General features: G+C 40.5%; 1 long non-coding RNA gene across 1 annotated transcript in view; it reads left to right on the plus strand.

The window, feature by feature from the left end:
* Positions 1–13,752, plus strand: part of LOC111095427 — a 69,663-nt gene extending 55,911 nt beyond the window's left edge. The window contains exons 3-4 of the long non-coding RNA XR_005357738.1: positions 1,936–2,037; positions 13,600–13,752. This is a non-coding gene — a long non-coding RNA (uncharacterized LOC111095427). The remainder of the gene's footprint in view (positions 1–1,935; positions 2,038–13,599) is intronic.
* The last annotated feature ends 234 nt before the right edge of the window (positions 13,753–13,986 follow it).

Below are 13,986 nucleotides of genomic sequence, written 5' to 3' on the forward strand. Positions count from 1 at the left end.
AGGAGGACTGACAGGATAATTGGAGCTCTTGCTACTCAGAGTGGGAACTTTTATTCTACTGCCACTTACTCCAGGGAGAGTGTGATGTGGGTTATAGCTGCATGGGTTGAATTTGTTGCCAAATACTGAGAACCTGCCTTGCTCATCCCTTCTTTTTGAAACATTTGCTGCAGGCAAAACCTTCTGCGTGGACCCTCTTTTAAATTACATACACACACACACACACACACACACACACACAGAGTACGTGACACTTGGTTTTGGAGTGGGGACACTGGACAGGAGGGGCAAAGTAGTCACGGTATCTCTACCAGTGACACAGACACACCATGCCGCGTGATCTCCACAGCTAAAATGAGCTTCTAGAAGCTAGATGGAATGGAAAGTGATGACGTGGGATGCCTGGGTGATATTGTAACCTCAGCTGATGTTCACAGCCAGTACTACACCAGCTAAATGCACGGGGGTTAGGTGCTTATGACGGCATCATGGACAAAGAATGTTATGAAGTTGTATACTATTCCCAACTTTAAGTGTCCAGTCTAGCGAGCCTACTTATTATGGAGAAAATAAAATAGAGCTCGCAAACTTCATCAATATTTGACATTTTTTTTTTTTTTTTTTTTTATTTTTTTATTTATTTATGATAGGCACACAGTGAGAGAGAGAGAGGCAGAGACACAGGCAGAGGGAGAAGCAGGCTCCATGCACCGGGAGCCTGACGTGGGATTCGATCCCGGGTCTCCAGGATCGTGCCCTGGGCCAAAGGCAGGCGCCAAACCGCTGCGCCACCTAGGGATCCCCTTCATCAATATTTGATGTTAGAAACACATTCTGGAAGAGAATAGAGTTTATGAATTTAGAGGGTGAATAGGTTTTAGCGAAACATGTCCAAACACATCTCTTTCATGGTTGTCTTTAACATTTTTGTTCAGCAGACCAGACACCAGTCAACAAATATCTATCATAATACCTATGATCCAGGCACTGTGCTAAAATCAGACAAATGTACAAACATAAAAGAGATGTGGAACCTGCCCTAGAGAGGATTGTAAGCAAGTAGGAAAGGACATATACATAAAGAATTACTTTACATGTATATTTTTAAATATAGGTTTCTACAGCTGAATGTCTCAGAGTAGTGGACACAGTACCTTCTAGTAAGTAGGTTATATATACATGAATAAATCATATACATGTGAGTAAGGTGATCTTTTAAAGTTTCAATTTAAATTCCAGTTAGTTAACATACAGTGTAGTATTAGTTTCAGGTGTACAATATAGTGATTCAGCACTTCCCCACATCACCCAGTGTTTATCACAAGTACATTCCTTGATCCCCATCACCTATTTCACCCATTCCCCCCTCACATCTCCTCTGGTAACCATCAGTTTGTTTTCTAGAGTTAATCTATTTCTTGGGCAGCCCAGGTGGCTCAGCGGTTTAGCGCCATCTTCAGCCCAGGGCCTGATCCTGGAGACCCGGGATAGAGTCCCACGTCAGGCTCCCTGCATGGAGCCTGCTTCTCGGTTGGTCTCTCTCTCTCACTCTCTCTCTCTCTCTCTCTCTCTCTCTCGAATAAATAAATAAATAAAATCTTAAAAAAAAAAAACTATTTCTTGGTTTGCCTCTCTCCCTTTCTCTTTTATCCCCTTTGCTTGTTTGTTTTCTTTCTTAAATTCCACATATGAGTGAAATAATATGGTATTGGTCTTTATCTGTCTGACTTATTTCACTTAGCATAATACGTTTTAGGTCCATCCATTTTATCACAAATGGCAAGATCTCATTCTTTTTTATGGCTGAGTAATAGTCCACTGTATATGTATGTATGTATATATCACTTCTGTATGTGTATATGTACATCACATATTCTTTTATCCATTCTTCCATTAATAGACACTTGGGCTGTTTTCATAATTTGGCTATTACAGATAATGCTGCTATAGGATACATGGGAATATGATGCCAGGAGTTCCACTCCACCTCCCCCAGAATTCTGGAAGCCAGAGCAAGAGCCTAGAACCTACTTTTTAGTAAGTATTAGTTGCTGGTATGACAAAACAGTGAAATGTAATGCTCAAAAAAATTAATAAACCCTATTCATAAGCTTATTTATAGCACCTTATATAGTTGAATGAATGATGTCTTTTTAAAATATTTTATTTAATTATTTGAGAGAGAGAGAGAGAGAGAGATAGCATGAGTTGGAGGGGACAGAGAGAGAAACAGTCCCCATTGAGCAGGGAGCCTGACATGGGGCTCAATCCCAGGACTATGAGATCATGATCAGAACCAAAGGAAGATGCTTAACCAACTGAGCCACCCAGGCACCCTGAATGGATGATGTCTTAATGGATGATTCTGTAAGGTAAGTATACAATACTCTCCTGTTCCACGGTAGATTCCATGTAGATGGCTGAGAGGAAGAAGATGTAGATCACTGGCTATACATTTGTGTTTCTCTGTAGCTAAATGGTTGGTTTTCCACACCATTCTTCTCAACTTATCTTGGGTCTGAGGAGGAAGGATACAAATATGCGGAAAATTTAGTGAGTCAAAGATACATGAAGGGATTTCCTTGGCTGTTGACTCTATCAAGAAAGTGAGAATGAGGGGATCCCTGGGTGGCTCAGCGGCTTAGCTCCTGCCTTCGGCCCAGGGCGTTATCCTGGAGTCCCGGGATCGAGTCCCACATCAGGCTCCCTGTTTGGAGCCTGCTTCTCCATCTGCCTGTGTCTCTGTATCTCTCATGAATAAATAAATAAAATTCAAAAAAAAAGAAAAAAGAAAGTGAGAATGAGTCATGTGAATTTTGCTAAGAACATGGTCAAGTATAAGATCTCTCCAAGGCAGAAAGCCTTTCAATGTTTCAACTCTATGAAAAAATACTGGTGTTTCAAAACCAAATCACTTTCAATTTTAAACCTTTTAAAAGATCTACAAGTGTTACTTTTACCTAATGTTATTCATTTATAAGGTTTTAATAATTAAACTGACTCCATTAAAAACTAAATTCAAACAGTTGCTTCTAATAATGACAGAATGAAGTGGTGGTGGAGAAGGGGAGTGTGCAATCCAAAATCTTTATCAACACTGTTTTAGAAAAATAATGCATGGAAACAGAACTTCTTTAGAAGTTTGGTGAAAAGGCTTAAAAGCAAATTTGAAATATGTCCTCTGAGCTTCTTAATATATTTTTAAAAAGCAGAGGATCCCTGGGTGGCTCAGAGATTTAGCGCCTGCCTTCAGCCCAGGGCATGATCCTGGAGTCCCGGGATTGAGTCCCACATCGGGCTCCCTGCATGGAGCCTGCTTCTCCCTCTGCCTGTGTCTCTGCCTCTCTCTCCCTCTCTCTCTCTGTGTATCTCATGAATAAATAAATAAAATCTTTAAAATATATATTTTTTAAAAATCAAATTATTAGGAAACTTTTCTCTAATTTACACTCTCTTGGTCACACCCTGTGGGAACCATTCTTCCTACTAAAGACCAGTGGGAGCCCATCAGGGCTTGACCCTAAATCTCAGAAGTCACTGTGGTAGAACAGTCTAGAACCTGCCTTTCTGTTTGCCAGGATGCTCGTCATGTATTGTCCATCCCGGCTTGCAGTAGAGACATAAGTTCTTGATGTCCAAAGTTAGGACCCTCTCACAGTGAGATTGCTCTATTTCCACAATGCCTGTAAGGTAAAGTACAAATTCCATTATGACCCTGTGTCCTTTATAACCTAGCTCCCTTCTTCCCCTGGCTGTATCTGGCCTCCCTTCCTCCTGCATCCCCTAACCCCTAATCCCTGCATTCAAGCTACCACACTTCTTACCACTTCTAACTTCACTCATGCTCTTTCTCTTGTATGGAGTGGTTGCCCTTCACCTCTCACCCATTTGCTACTCATTCTTCAAGAAGCAACTAAATGTTCTCTGTTGGTCACCCTGACCTGCTTCTTCCTCCCCCTCCAGGCAGAAGTATTTCTCCCTAACCAGAATTTCCATTCTTCTTCTACACACTTATATGAGAGTATTTGTCACATCGTATTAAAGTTCTTGTTTATGTTTTATCTTCTTCCACAATATGCATCCAGGGGAAGTTTTTGGAAGGCTAAAGTACATATCTGAACTATCTTTAATGCCCAACTAACTAGTATGTGATAAACTGCTATATTTGATGAACAGAGTAATGTATGATATATCATTTATCAGTTCTACAATGTAGGTGTATTGCAGATTATTCATTAAACAAAAACAATTTTATACCTGCTGCATTCTGGCAACTACTCTAGACACCAGAGATACCGCCATACAAGTGACAGGTAAGGTACCTATAGTCATGGACTTTCCATGGTAGGTGATAGGCAAATAAGCAAGAAATAAATGAATACAATCACTTCAGAGAGTCTTCACTTCTGTGAATGAAATACTACAGGGTGATAAGATAGCTTGACCATGGGGCATACTTTACATTGAAGGGTCAGGAAAGATCATTCAGAGGAAATATTGTAACCTTTTCTCTAAGACTGAATAATAGTAAGGCAATGGTGAATATCTGGGAACAGTCCAGACATGGAACGGCAATTATACAGCCCAAGGTAATAATGAGCATATCATGTCTGAGAGGCTGAAGTTAGTATTGTTGGAGGAAACGGAGTGCTATGGCCTGAATTATGTCCCCCCAAATTCATATGCAGAGGCCCTAACTCTCAATGTGACAGTATTTAGAGACAGGGCCTTTAGGAGGTAGTTAGGTTTATACAAGGTTGTGAAATCGGGGCCCTCATGATGGGGTTAGTGTCCTTATAAGAAGAGACATGCAAGAGCTTGTGTGTTTTGTCTCTCTGCCATGTGAGGACACAGTGAACAACTGGCTATCTGCAAACCAGGAAGAGAGTCCTCACCAGAAACTGAACCCTGCTGGAACCTTGATCTTGGACTTCCAGCCTTCAGATCTGTGAGAAAATAAATTACTATTGTTTAAGCGCCCAGCCTATGCTATTTGGTTATGGCAGCCCAAGCTGACTAACACAAGGAATAATACCAGAAAAAGTAAGGAAAGTAGGTGGAGAAACAGATCTTTTAGAACTTTGTGCATTTGGGCAAGGTAACTTCATTACCTTCTGTGTGCTGGCTGGTGCCAGGTATTTTAGTTGTCTCTTGGTACATAAAAACCATCCTAAAACTTGGTGTCTCACAACCACCACCACCATTTATTTGCTCATGATTTTGCAATTTGGGCAATTGGTGAGGGGTGGTGAGGGGTGGTGACAACTTGACTCAACTCTATAAGGTGTTAGCTGAAGTCATGCATGCAGCTGCACTCAGCTGGGGTCTCCTAGGGCTAGAACAACAAAGGTGGATTCCCTAACTGTATGTTAGGGACCGTACACCTCAGCCCTAGTAGCTGGGATGGCTGGGGACTGGCTGAGCCTTTCTCTCTCATGTGGTTTCTCATGATTTAGTGGTCTATCCCAATCTCCTCCTTAGCAACTTGATCCCAAGAGGATGAAAGTAGAAGCTACAATGCCTCATAAGTTCTACGGCCAGAAGTCCTAGAATGTCATTTTCATTGCATCTACCTATATTAAAAGGAAGACAATTAGATTCTACTTCTTGATGGGATGACTGGCATACATGGGCAGGGGAATTGTTGGCATAAATCTTCAGGACTCATCCATCACAGTCCTCTGTTTGGCCAAAACTATTCACTTGCCCCCCAATACTCTTCAAAGACTCATCCAATTATGGTACAAGGCTTGAAGTTGACTATCTTATGGTTTGTTTCATGTCTGGATGTAGAAGAGGCCCTTCAGGTGTGAATCCTTTTGCTCTAGATATCTATGAGTTCTATAAATTATCTATCTCCCCTACATCTAATATCTAACAGTGACACAGAGATAGCAACTATCTGGTCCATAGCACCTATGAAATCCATCCAAGCACATATCATGAGCTCCCTTGACTCCAGGGTAGGACTGAGAGGGCAGTTTATGGACCCATTCTGCTGTCTGGATGTGGCTTTCTGATCCAGTATTTTCCATTGTTCTTGGTTCCACCCTCTGAGCTCTTGACTCTGTCCTCTGAGTCATCATCCCCTTTTCATGGTGATTGAGCATGCTTATGCTGGTTCTGCTTTCAGACTTCTCCCATCCAAAGAAAGTGGCACTTCAAAGTCTCATTCCATTTTGAACTGTCTAAACTGGCACAACTCTTTTAAACTCTTTGTGTGCTTTTGTTTATCAAATTAGAATTTATTTCTTTAAACAAAAACCACAGTCACAATTCTTTCCAAGATAATCTTCTCTCCGTTTGGCGCTACTAGACAATGTTCTTAAGGTTCTCAGATGCTTCAAAGAAAGGACCTAGGAGGCATCATCTTATAGCTTTGTGAAACATTAACAAAGGGTCTTACAGAGACTCTTGTGTTTATCTTGATCCTAAGGCAATGTTTCATTAGCAGTACCCTGGATTTGATCTTTGTCCTAAGACTATTCTTACTTTAAGAATGTTTTGGAGTTGCCTGGGTGGCTCAGTCAGTTGAGCGTCTGACTCTTGTTTTTGACTCAGGTCATGATCCAAGGATTGTGAGACTGAGCCCTGTGTGGGGCACCAGGCTCAGTAGGGAGTCTACTTGAGGATTCCTCTCCCCTCTTTCTGCCCCTCTCTGCTTACACACACCACTCTCTCTAAATAAATAAATAAAATTAAAAAAAAATAAAAAAGAATCTTTTGTTCATCTGGATGTGCTGAACTTAAGAAACAGTTTCACCTCCTAACACATTAATTTCTGAATTGGAAATATATCTCCTAACTTTTGCTTGCAACCAAACTATTCCTTCTTTAGCTCCTCTCTCTTTCCTTCTTTCTTTCTTTCTTTCTTTCTTTCTTTCTTTCTTTCTTTCTTTCTTTCTTTCTTTTCTTTCTTTTTCTTTCTTTCTCTCTTTCTTTTTCTTTTCTTTCTTTCTTTCTTTCTTTCTTTCTTTCTTTCTTTCTTTCTTTCTTCTTTCTTCTTCTTTCTCTATCACAGTTAAAATAAGTCAACTGGCACTTTCCACATTCAGCTGGAAAATCTCTTTGGCAAACTTGACAAAGACATTAGGTACATGTTCTAGCTTAGTACATTCTGCAGCTCTGTAGCATGCACTGCCCTTTCTCCAGCTGCCATGGTGGCTACTTTATTGCTCCTCCAGCCTCCATCGTGGTCTCCTTACCACCTCTGTGGTCCCCACCTGCCTGACCTCATAGCCAATAGCACACGTTTTAGGTTTTTTGCTATAGCAGCATCCCATTTTCAGGAACCCATTTCTGTATCAGTTGCCTATCGATATATAACAAAACATCCCCAAGCCTAATGATTTAAATCAACAGTTATTTATTATTTCTCACAGTCCTATGGGTTGAATGAGTAATTATTCAACTCTACAAGTTATTGACCAAATCTAATTCATGTGTCTGCATTCAGCTGGTGGCCTCACTTTCCTGGAGAGAAGGCTTCTTTCAAGTATGGGGCATTTGGCTGATCATCCACTGAGGCACCCTGGTTCTCCTCCACATGGCCTCTCTCTCCATGTTGCATTTCATCCCCCAGGGCCTCCCCATGTGGCCTTTCTTTCCAGCAGAATAGTCTGGACTGCCTTACCGTATTGCTGCTGGGTTCCAAGCAAGCCAAGTGAAAACTATCAGGCCCAACATCACTTCTTTTTTACTTTATTGGTCAAAGCAAATCCCAGAATCAACATTGATTCAAGGAGAAGAAAACAGATGGGAGGAACATGCACAGATGGAAGAAATTGTTAGTAGCCATATTTATAGGAAAAACTCCCCCATCAAGTCCAGCCTACCCTCTGTATCCCTTCTATCCCCTCCCCTGAGGCCTTTCAGAATTCTGAGTATCTCTGGTGAGGACTCAGGAACTAACTTGAGTCCCTTTTGAAGCACATTCAGCTCTGACTTTGACCTTGGTTTGCATTCATGGGTTTTCTACATTGTTCCTAATACCCAAAGCTTGAGCTCTGTCACAGGGATGGTAACTAAATCTCTTCCTCCTGTTGAGGAAAAATGACTATTATTATGAGGAAAAATCCTGTTCCTGTTGAGGAAAAATCTTTACCTCCTGTTGAGGTAAAAATGATTATTATTATGAATAGCTGATATGTATTAAATCCATTCTCAAAAAAAAAAATCCATTCTCAGTACCAAGCAAACCTTGAGAACTTTGCATCATTTTTGATTTACAAATGAAGAAACTGAGATCCAGAAGGGTTAGTTAGGTGGCCCAAGGTCATAAATGGTATGTCAAGAACTGAAGCCTATGTTGCTTGTGTTGAAAGCAGTCTGCACAGGGGGCCTGGGTGATGCAGTCAGTCAAGCGTCCAATTCTTAATTTTGGCTCAGGTTATTACCTCAGGGTCTTGAGATGGAGCCCTGCCTTGGGCTCTGTGTTGAGCACAAAGTCTACTTGAGATTCTCTCTTTCCCTCTCTTTCTGCCCCTCCCCCCCCGCATCCTCTCTCTCTCTCAAATACATACATACATACATATGTCTTTAAAAAAAAAAAAAAAGCTGTCTGAGTGATTCCAAAGTTCTACTTCTTTCTTCCTGGGTTGTGGCACTGCAATTCTTATCAATTCCCCTCATCCAAATTAGGTTCTAATTCCTCACCCCCTGTCCAGAGTTGGGGCCTTGCTATGTGCCAAGATGCTTCCTGATGCTGGCCTCTGTGTTTTCCTTCTTTAAAAAAATTAAATATAAATTCTATTGAAAAGTGTTGTACATACAGAAAAGCATAGTGTATAGCTTGAAGACTTTTTTTTTTTTTTTTTTTTTTTTTTTTTTTTTTTTTTTTTACAAAAGGTACTTACTACCCAAAACAAGAAATAGAACAGTACCACTATCCCAGAAACCCTCCTGGCCCCTCCCAGTTACTACCTCTGTTCCACAAAGATAACTAACTATTACTCTTATTTCCTTTGTTACAGATTAATTTTGACTACTTTTGAACTTTGCATAGATGGAATTATATGTATTCTTTTTATCTGGCTTCTTACTGCTTAATGTGCATAAGAGAACAGTCATATTACTGTGTGTAACAGTGGTTTATTTTCTTTTTTAAAAAATATTTATTTGAAGGGAACCTGGGTGGCTCAGTGGTTGAATGTCTTCCTTGGATCGTGATCCTAGGGTCCTGGGGGAGGTTGCTTCTCCCTCTGCCCCTCTCTCTGTGTCTCTCATGAATAAATAGCTAAAATCTTTAAAAAGTAAATGATTTATTTGAGAGAGAGAGAGACAGAAAGAGAGCATGAGCAGGAGAAGCAGAAGGAAAGGGAGAATCTCAAGCAGACTTCACGCTGAGCTCAATTTCATGAGCTGAGATCATGACATGAGCCAAAACCAAGAGTCCAGTGCTTAACTAACTGCACCAACCAGGTGCCCCTTTATTTTTGTTTCTTGATGGTGTCCATTGTATGATGATTCTGCAATCTATGTGTCCCTTCTTCAGTTGATAAACATCTGGATTCTTTCTAGATTAAGCTATTACAAATAATGCTGCTATGAACATTCTTGGACAAGCCTTTTGAGCATACATAGCTGTTAGATTTATACCTGAGAGGTCTTCAATTATGAAACAACAATTTACAAAGCATTTATATCAGTTTTCACTTCCACCAGTAGTGTAAGAGAATTTCAATTGTTCCATGTCGTTACCAACACCTGGTATGCCAGTCCTTTTAGTGTTAGCCCTCCTGGTGGTGTGTAGTAAAATCTCATTGCAGCCTTAATTTGACTGTGCATAAATGAGGCTGAAAATATATTTATATGTTTATTAGACATTCAGATGTTGTCTTTTTTGAAGTGATTATTAAAGTCTTTTTCCCATTTTTCTATTGGGTTGTCTTTCTTTTCCATTTGAAATGGTTCCTTAAATGTTCAGTTCCTTAAATATTAAACATTTGTCAGATATACATCTGACAAATATTTGCAGTATATATATATATATATATATATATATATATATATACACATATACTGCATATATACATATACATACATATATATGTGTATATACTGCAAATATTATCTCTATTCTTTGGCTTGTTTTTGTGCAGTCTTAATTGTGTTTTTCAATAAACTTATTTTTTAAGTATCACTACCCCTATATGGCCAGTTGCTAAACTCTTCCTCCCCAATGGGGTTACAATATTTCCTCTGGGCCCTCTCTAGTGTGACCTGCTGCCTGTGCCCTTGCCTTCAGGACAATGTTTCCTGCTGGCTGCAATGAATACCCTCAGTGTTCAGTGCACCTGTTCCTGTCCTTCCAGAGCATGCTCCATCCCAGAGGGCAGATCTGGTTCCAAGTTCTGGCACTTTCCAATCTTCTCAGACTTCCTGCAGTTAACTAGCTGTGCCCCAACGTGTTCTGAAAAAGAGTTCAGGATGTCCAAACAATTGACTTATAAATGAACTTTAGAACCCATGACTCTGTGCCTTGGGGGAGTCCTAGATGTTCTATTTCCTTCTGTCTTACTCATCGAGTATCGAGCACCATTTCTAGCCAAAAGGAACTAGAACATTAAAACCATGGCTGTGGGTCAACCAAGATACCTCTGCAATTTAGTTCCAGGCCACTGATCTGTGAGAGAAATTATACTATACGAAAATGAAACTCTTAAGTCATATCGAGAAATTCAACAGATAATTATTAAGTGCCTGATATGTGTCCATCATTGTTCCAAACACTACAAGAATATCAAATGAAAAACCAGACACCAACCCATGCATACATGGCACTTATGTTTTAGATGGAGAAACAGGTAGCAAACAAGCTAAGCAAGACATCTAGCATGTTAGGTGGCACTAAAGGAAGGGAGGTAAGAGTGTCATGACATGGTAGTAGGTTGGTAGTTTTAGACAGGATGTCTGGGTAAGGCACACTGAAAAGGTGACCTTTGAGCAAAGACCAGAAAAAGGAAGACAGCCATGGTGATACCTGGGGAAGAAGAACATTTATGACAGAGGAAACAGCAAGTGCAATGACCCCTGAGATAGAAGTACATCTTTTGTGTAAAACAAAACAAAACAAAAACAGTGAGTAGCAAAGAGGCAAGAATGGCTGGAGGGGAGAGAGAAAAGCAGAGAGAAGTAGAGGAGGTCAAATAGGTATAAGGTGGGTACGCTTTACAGGTCATTGACCTACAATATGACATAGGACTATACTAACTTGGAATAGTGATGCTCCCATGCCAAGTTCACCACGAGTTTAGGTAGTGAAGATGATTGTAATTTGAGAGTTATTAAGACCAGCATCACACAGCCCTGAGGGAAAAGAAAGAACAGCCATGGGAAGGAAAGAGCTGGCTAGGGGCCATAATGCAGGACGAGGGGCTTCAGTAGGAGGTGGGGAGCTCTGAGATCCTGAGTCCACAGACAAGAAGATTCAGGGAAAGGCCAGGACAGGGGCTGTCATTAACAAACCAAGACACAGAGGTTCAGTTGAGCCTGGCTGACTTCTAGCAGGGAATTAATAAATGAGAAAAAAGGCTGAGATCACACTGAGAGATTTTACTGGTACACAGCTCATTATTCAAAAGTTAACTTCTCTCCATTGTCTGCCTGCTTTGGGGTCATTCTCTAGTACTTTAAGTTATTGTTTTTCATATTTTGTGAAGATTTTATAAATTTCATCTGTAAAAAAAATTAGTCCATCCTAACTACTAACTACTAGAAGTGAGACTTCTTTTATTATTTTAAATTTACAATGTTGTTTATCATCTTCAACAACTCCATCTACTAGACGTGTTTTGTTAGTTTGACCTCTACTCCTCTTTTTGGCTAGTCTTTCTTTCTTTCTTTCTTTCTTTCTTTCTTTCTTTCTTTCTTTCTTTCTTTCTTTCTTTCTTTCTTTCATCTTTCTTTTTCTTTCTTTCTTTCAGAGAAAGAGTATATAAGTGAGGAGGAAGCAGCAGATGGAGAGGGAGAGAGCATCTTAAGTAGAATCCATGCTGAGTGTGGAGCCTGACACAGGGCTCAAAACCAGGACCCTGAGATCATGACCTGAGCCAAAATCAAGAGTTGAATACTTAAACAACTGAGCCACCAGGGTGCCCCTGGCTAGTAATATATTTTTTTAAGATTTCATTTATTTATTCATGAGAGACACAGAGAGAGAGGCAGAGACACAGACAGAGGGAGAAGCAGGCTCCTCACAGGGAGCCCAATGCGGGACTCGATCACTGGACAAGGGATCACGCTCTAAGCCAAAGGCAGACGCTCAACTGCTGAGCCACTCAGGTATCCCTGGCTAGTAGTTCTTAAATAAGATGTATTTTTCTTTGTTGGCTCATTGGAATTCTGATTTGATGTTGAATTGCCCAAGTTATCAGCTATCCTTCATAAAATAAAAGTTGAGCCCTCTCTACTCCTGTGGGTTAGCAATGGAGAAGCAGGCAGGTGAATAGTGTCATTGCAGATCACACAGTCTTTCTGTTCTTCTTACTTTCTCAGCTCAGAATTAGTGAAGACTCAGGGCATCATTGAACTCTGTATTAGTAATCGAGATTACTGCAAACTTAGTGGTTCAAAACAACACACATTAATTGCCTTACACTTCCTACGGGTCAGGAGTCCAGGCACAGCCAGCATGGGTTGTCTACTTTAGCATCTTATAAACCTGCAATTAAGGTGGCAGCTGGGGCAATGGGTGGGCACTCATCTAAAGCTTGACTGGGGAAGGGTCTGCATCCAAGGTCATCGGGTTGTTGACAACATTCAGTGCTTGGCAGGCCATTGCACTGAGGGCCTCAGTGTCTTTGTGGCGATTGGCTGGAGGTTATCCTCAGCTCCTCCCCATCTGAATCCTCCCCGAAACCACTTGTTTCCTCAAACCCAGCAAGAAAGTCTTCCATTAAGACCGATGTTACAGTTGTGTGCAATGTAATCACACACAGGTTTTCACCTTTGCTATGTATGTTCCGTTGGTTAGAATCAAGTCACAGGCCTCACCCACATCAAAAGGAGGAGATTTGGATAAAGGCCCAAATACTAGTAGTACAGAGGCTGTGGGGCCACTTTAGAGTCTGTCCACCATAAGTTTCTTCATGGCACCAAACACACTCATGCATTCAAAGTCAACCTACCATAGGAGGATGCATAAATTTTGGCAGTACATGTTCTACCCATGAGCCTTTCCTTTGTGCTTCACAGAGGAATTTCCTGATGTTATTAGACTCCATCTTCTTCTCTGGCACCCAAAGACAGCTAAACCTTACATAGGGCAAAGGTTCTATTCTTCTCACTGTTGCTGCAACTGTTTGGTCCAGGTGAGGCATAGATAGTAAAGTCACAAATGAGCTTCACTTAGGTGGCACATACCCAGAATTCCTCTCTGCATATGTGTTTTCACAACATGGAATGTTGGTGTTGTTTACTTCATCCAAAATAAACTGTTCGTAACCTGGAGTGAGTGGGTAAGAGATTTTTTTCCCCTAAGAATCCTAAATGGTAGCATATTACAATATATTTATAAGTTGTTATGTCCATATTGCCCTTTAACACTTATGTTATTTTTAAGGCTAAGGAGGAAAATATCATTTGTATCTTATTTTACAGAGGAGAATACTGGAGCACTGAAAGAGCATTAAAGAATGTTACAAGATGATTAGAGAAGTCAGTGGCCCATCAAATAATAGAAATGGATGTTTTTGATCAATTTATCTGTGTAAGTGTGGCTGAGCTCTTTTTACCCCTCTTCACCGGTTTCCTGCTCCCTAAAAAAAATAAAACAACAAAAAACAAGGTAGTTGGTCTTCATTTTTCCTCTATGACTCCAATATTTCATGATGGTTAGCTCAGTTTCCGCTTTTTAACCTACTCTTTGCCCAGCAAATGCTTTCAGGCAAGTGTACTCACAAATTAATCTGAGGTTTTATTGCTCTCTTTGAGGAGTGCCTAAAATTGACTATTATTGCTGGGAAAAGGCATTCAGTAAGTACTATT

This window comes from Canis lupus, chromosome 4, assembly GCF_011100685.1.
Source record: "Canis lupus familiaris isolate Mischka breed German Shepherd chromosome 4, alternate assembly UU_Cfam_GSD_1.0, whole genome shotgun sequence".
Taxonomy (NCBI): Eukaryota; Metazoa; Chordata; class Mammalia; order Carnivora; family Canidae; genus Canis; species Canis lupus.